The sequence below is a fragment of the Hylobates moloch genome, unplaced genomic scaffold (genome assembly GCF_009828535.3).
Source record: "Hylobates moloch isolate HMO894 unplaced genomic scaffold, HMol_V3 SCAFFOLD_9, whole genome shotgun sequence".
NCBI lineage: Eukaryota > Metazoa > Chordata > Mammalia > Primates > Hylobatidae > Hylobates > Hylobates moloch.
In genome coordinates, this window is record NW_026652284.1 from 24,068,323 (window position 1) to 24,074,852 (window position 6,530).

General features: G+C 48.6%; 1 protein-coding gene across 2 annotated transcripts in view; it reads right to left on the reverse strand.

Annotated features, from left to right (window-relative positions):
• The window catches only part of STMN1 (stathmin 1), a 29,040-nt gene that overhangs the window by 6,329 nt on the left and 16,181 nt on the right, over window positions 1-6,530 (reverse strand). Inside the window, exon 1 of one of the 2 annotated variants that reach the window (XM_058444212.1) lies at window positions 164-182. The exons of the other annotated variant lie outside the window; for it this stretch is intronic. The gene's annotated coding sequence lies outside the window, so the exon portion shown is untranslated. Of the gene's footprint in view, window positions 1-163; window positions 183-6,530 lie in introns of those variants that run through there. 2 annotated transcript variants of the gene reach the window in all.

Consider the following 6,530-nt stretch of genomic DNA (forward strand, 5'->3'; position numbering starts at 1 on the left):
CCTGGGGAGCATCCCCAGGTGTGGGCCTGGGACTAGGGAGGTGGTCTCGCCGTGGAAGAGGGCGTGGCAGTGGACCCCGGACTAGGTCCGAACCAGCTCCCCATTCTCTAGAACAAGGGCAGAGCGGAGCAGGCGGAGGGTGGGGGGCGGGGTCCTTCCCTACCTTTCCAAACCTTGGCCGCCTGGACTCCACCTTGTAGAGCCACGTGCCCGCCTCGCCCCAAGGGCAGCACTCGGACAGAGCAGTGCCCCTTCTAGTGCCCCACCCACATGGGTGCCTAAGACGCCCGAGCCCCTGTGACAGCACAAGGCCACTCCACGCCCCTGCAGGGCCCCCTGCCCCCGTCACCCTACACCGACACCAGCGTGTCACCCATATTGTGACATCATCGTAATTTCTAATCCACTCGGCCCACAGGTCGCGGGCGTGGCCCTTCCCTCACTGTGTGCGTTCTTGCCAGCATCCTCAGGTTGCTGAGCCGGTGACCAGGGACCTGTGCGGGAAAGCGTGAGGCTCTGGAATTTGATCGCCTTTGGTCTAACAAAGCCACTCAGCTTAAATGCAGACTCCATCTGTTCTGCCAAGCCTTCTGCGGATGATAGGGGAGGAAGAGCAATAGCCGTTCTAGACTACACAGATTGCAGTTAAGTGTTGCTTTTGTTCTCAGAACACGTGCTCCCCAGAGCAGCACTGGGTTCTTTTTAAAAATCAAAAAAGGAGCCACAAGGTTACTGTTCCCCCTGACCTGGATACCTCAGAACCTCAGCAAAGGCACAAAGGAAATTGGTCTGACCGTGCCTTAGAATAACTGGCCCTTTCTCTCACAAAAAGGGGAAAAAAAATAAATGAAATGTACATGGTCCCTGCCTCCTCCCATTCTCTGACCAAGACCGTGCCCTCCGTTGGTGGTCAATACACCAAGGCACCTGCTTTGAGATCTTGACTAAGCAGAAGAGATATCTTTATTTTATTAATGGGCTGCATCTCCCCAAATCAAGAAACAAATGTGACCAACCTTCCTGAAACAACAGTCCTAATTTAGAAAGACTCTCATGCCTAGTTAGTCACTAGGGATGTGCCAGAGATAAAATACAACTAAGAGGTGACCGAGACAATAAAACCTGGATCATACAAGCAGCAGCACACACTACACAAAGCAAACAATTAGCAACGCGCTGTCGCCTGAAATATGCTTGTTGCGGCATTTTTTCCAACAATCGTCCTTGTGTGGGGTCGGCCTCCCCCACAAGCCAATCGAAGTGGTTTTCACTTAGCCTGTGAGCAGGACCAGGAATAATTCAGATTCTGAGCCTTGAAAGGCTTCTTCTCAGACCAAACTTAGCTTCAAAATGGCTAGGTGCTTCCATCTGTCACTTTTCCGAACAGAATCTCAGAAATCTTAGAAAAGTTGGAAAGGGATGAGGATGAGACCCCTCAGGAAAGCGACAGATAGGCAGGCAACACAAATGAGCAAGGAACCTAAGCCCAAGAGGTCCTTACCCACTGAACAGGCTTTTTATCTTGAAGTCTTTGTATTTGATCTGGAGGTTCACAGAGGAAGGTCCCACTCATTTAATGCATTTTTTTAAGTACAATAAATTGCCACACAAAAATCTCACATTCCTGACTATTAGTGTTGTGACAGAAAAAAGAAATCTTTCAAAACACTGATAATTTGAAAGCACTTACACTGCTTGCCCCCACCTTTTCTTTCTCCCTAGAGCAGATGTCTATTTCCATGGAAACCATAGCAAGGAACGTAGATGTTAGAACTCATGTCGATTTTTAATCTTTTTTAGCAATGCCACTTGGCTTCTGGGTTTGTTGGGAGATGCCTGGTTCTTGCCAGTCTGTGACAATGTTCCGAGCTCCTCACAGCTGCTTGACGACTGAGAGGGCTGGGTTAAAGTTTCCCCTAGAATGAGCCTTTGAATAAAAAGGTGCTTTTGAGGTGGGATGATTCCTGTCCTTTTATTATTATTGTCAGGCCTCTGAGCCCAAGCCAAGCCATTGCATCCCCTGTGACTTGCACGTATACATCCAGATGGCCTGAAGTAACTGAAGATCCACAAAAGAAGTAAAAATAGCCTTAACTGATGACATTGCACCATTGTGATTTGTTTCTGCCCCACCCTAACTGATCAATGTACTTTGTAATCACCCCCACCCTTAAGAAGGTTCTTTGTAATTCTCCCCACCCTTGAGAATGTACTTTGTGAGATCCACCCCTGCCCGCAAGACATTGTTCTTGACTTCACCGCCTATCCCAAAACCTATAAGAACTAATGATAATCCACCACCTTTGCTGACTCTCTTTTCGAACTCAGCCCACCTGCACCCAGGTGAAATAAACAGCCATGTTGCTCACACAAAGCCTGTTTGGTGGTCTCTTCACAGACGCGCATGAAAATTATTATTATTATTTGACTTAAAAAAAATTGAGACAGGGTCTCACTATGTTGCCCAGGTTGGCCTCAAACTCCTGGGTTCAAGCAATCCCCTTGTCTCAGCCTCCCAAAGTGCTAGGATTACAGGCATGAGCCACCACGCCCGGTGTGATCCCTGTTCTTTAGGGTGGGGCTGCCTTCCCGAGAGCCAGATCACAGCTCATTATTATCAGCTTTTGTGGGTGTCCTATATAAGCCTTGGAATAGGAAGGGCTTTCAACTGTAAGGAGAGACAACAGCTTTGCCACTTCACCTTGGAGAGGGGCAGAATTGCCCTTCTCAAAAGCTTCCTAAAACTTCAAGATCCACTCTCTTCTGAGGTGGCAGCAAGGAGTTAATGTTCACATCTTAGAACTGTCTATCTTTGCCCATGAGAATTATTTTTGCCTCTGCTCAGATGGTTTGGTTGGATTGTTATGGAGCTGGCTGTGACTATGGAGCCACACAACGAAGTGGAGATATGGCAGTCATCCAGCTTATTTGATCTGTGTAGACAGCTAAAGGAGAGCACTTCAGGCTTCAAAGTCCAGAAGGAATGTCTACACTGATCAAACGGCGGGCCAGGCTGTTGTCAGATCTCCTCTCCTGCCAGAGAGCCCGGCAGCCTTTGTTCATTGTTGGGCTTGAGGCTGCAGGGTTTGTCTCCCACATGGCGCCTCCAAGTTCCACGGCTGCTTGCGAGGCCTGTCCTTGGCCAAAGGGTGTCGTGGGAGAGGTTTGCTTATTGTCCCCAGTCTCTCTGTTCCCTTTGTCCCCTAATCCTCAAGCACTATGCTCTAACACTCCCTTCTCTATTCAAAACCTGTCTGAGTCTGCTTTTTTACACATCTCCCTCACTAGACCATTAGGTCCTAGAGGGCAGGGTGCCGTCTTTGTCTTGGTATCCCTAGCGCAGTGCCCATCCTCAGGCCTGGCCCAGGATGGTGGCACCTGAATGTTTGCAGAGAACTTTGGGAAAGAACAACCTCTTGGCTGGGCATGGTGGCTCACACCTCTAATCCCAGCACTTTGGGAGGCTGAGGTGGGCAGATCACAAGGTCAGGAGATCGAGACCATCCTGGCTAACACGATGAAACCCCGTCTTTACTAAAAATACAAAAAATTAGCCAGGCATGGTGGTGGGCACCTGTAGTCCCAGCTACGCAGGAGGCTGAGGCAGGAGAATGGTGTGAACCTGGGAGTCGGAGGTTGCAGTGAGCCGAGTTCGCGCCACTGCCCTCCAGCCTGGGCGACACAGCAAGACTCCGTCTCAAAAAAAAAAAAAAAAGAATAACCTCTCTCATCCTTCTGTGATCTTCTGTCTCTTCTGTGATATTAGACACCTGCACTCTATGGGAGTGGTGAGGATTAAATGAAATAATGTAAATGAAAACACTTAGCACAACGCCTGGCACATTTAAAGTGCAGTGCACTTGTTAGGTATCATTGCTAGAGATGTTTCCTGATTGCTATAGATTATTATTATTATTATTATTTTTTTTTTGAGACGGAGTCTCGCTCTGTCCCCTAGGCTGGAGTGCAGTGGCACGATCTCGGCTCACTGCAACCTCCGCCTCCCGGGTTCACGCCATTCTCCTGCCTCAGCCTCTCCGAGTAGCTGGGACTACAGGCGCCCGCCACCACGCCTGGCTAATTTTTTGTATTTTTAGTAGAGACGGGGTTTCACCATGGTCTCGATCTCCTGACCTCGTGATCCGCCCGCCTCGGCCTCCCAAAGTGCTGGGATTACAAGCGTGAGCCACTGCGCCCGGCCTGCTATAGATTATTTTATTTTTATTTTTTGAGATGGAGTTTTGCTCTTGTTGCCCAGGCTACAGTGCAGTGGTGCAATCTCAGCTCACTGCAACCTCCGCCTCCCAGGTTCAAGCGATTCTCCCGCCTCGGCCTCCTGAGTAGCTGGGATTACAGGCACGCGCCACCACGCCCAGCTAGTTTTTTGTATTTTTAGTAGAGACGGGGTTTCATCATGATGATCAGTCTGGTCTCGAACTCCTGACCTCAGGTGATCCACCTGCCTCGGCCTTCCAAAGTGGAGGGATTACAGGCGTGAGCCACTGTGCCTGGTCTGCTATAGGTTATTGAATGAGTGAATGACTATTAGACTTTCACCCTTTGATGGAAATTGTAGTTACTGGGTTAACTCCTCCCATGGGGTTAAATTCAATTCATTTAACATTTTAAATAGGTAACACATTCACATGGTTTAAAAATAAAGTATAAGAAGCCCTCCTTATCTCCCAAGTTCTCTTTTTTTTGAGACAGAGTCTTGCTCTGTCGCCCAGGCTGGAGTGCAGTGGCGCGATCTCGGCTCACTGCAACCTCCGCCTCCCGGGCTCACGCCATTCTCCTGCCTCAGCCTCTCCGAGTAGCTGGGACTACAGGCGCCCGCCACCACGCCCGGCTAATTTTTTGTATTTTTGGTAGAGACGGGGTTTCACCGTGGTCTCGATCTCCTGACCTCGTGATCCGCCCACCTCGGCCTCCCAAAGTGCTGGGATTACAAGCGTGAGCCACCGCGCCCGGCATCTCCCAAGTTCTCTACCAACCACTTCCCCACCATAATCTCTGTTAATCAGTTTCCTGTGTATCCAGGAGTTTCTTCACGTGTACACAAGCAAACTTGTAGGTATGCATTCATATCCCCTCTCTTTTTACACACGTAATAGCCTCCTATAACTGTTCTTTGCTTAGCAGTTTTCACTTAACAATACATGTCGAGGTCTGGGTGTGGTAGCTCACACCTGTAATCCCAGCACTTCGGGAGGCCAGGGCAGAAGAATCACCTGAGGCCGGGAGTTTGAGACCAGCCTGGGCTACATAGCAAGAACCTGTCTCTACAAATAAATGAAAAAATACAAATAAATAAATACAATGAGCGGGGCATGGTGGCATGGGCCTGTAGTCCTAGCTAAGGTGGGAGGACCACCTGCAGCGAGCCATGATCACGCCACTGTTCCCCAGCCTGGGTGACAGAACGAGACCCCGTCTCTTTGTTTTTTGAGTCAGAGTCTTACTCTGTCACCCAAGTTGAAGGAGACAGGATCTCGCTCTGTCACCCAGGCTGGAGTGCAGCAGCACGATCTCAACTCATTGCAACCTCCGCCTCCTGGGTTCAAGGGATTCTCCTGCCTCAGCCTCCTGAGTAACTGGGATTACAGGCACTTGCCACCACGCCCGGCTAATTTTTTGTATTTTTAGTAGAGATGGGTTTTCACCATGTTGGCCAGGCTGGCTTTGAACTACTGACCTCATGTGAATCACTCGCCTTGACTTCCCAAAGTGCTGGGATTACAGACGTGAGCCACCACACCTGTCCAGAGACCCTGTCTCTTAAACAAACAAACAAAAACCATGTCAGGGGTCTTTTCCCTGTTCATACATCAAGCATTTCTTTGATCTGGTGTCCATGGTATGAATAGTCCAAGATGCGGTTAACCGGTGCGATATCCGTGGCTCTTTAGGTTATTCCCAGTTATTCAGAATAGCTCACCATGCTGTAGTGAATGACCTAGTTCATATGGCATTTCCTATGGGTGTGAGTATATCTGCAAGACATATTCCTAGAAATGGTATTTCAGGGCTAAAAGGCAAGCACATTTGTAATTTGGATAAAGCCAAATTGCCTTCCACGTTGTACCAATTCAACACTCACCATGTGGCACTTTAATTCATTCTCTCAACTCATTCAAAAATGATTTGAAAGGCTTTGTCCCTAGAAATTTCAGGCATTAGAGAAACGGAGGGGGAGGATCCGGAATCCCAAGAAAGACATGGCTGTCAATTCTGTCTATATTAATAACTCCTATAAATATTTGACAAGCAACAGGCTGATCTCAGAACAGCTCTGGTGCCTGCACTGTGGCACCCGTCTCAGTCCTGTGACTCACATGGCTGCAGTGAGATTGGAAGTGCACTTCCATTGGAAGAGACTGGACTGCACTGAGATTGGAAGTGCACTGTGAGACTGGAAACTTTCTGAAGGCAGGGTCTTTCTCATTGCTGTATCTCACTCCCCTCCCAATGAGCGTGGCACAGATGTTATTTATTTAATTAATTCTAAGATGTATTTTTCTTTTTTTTTT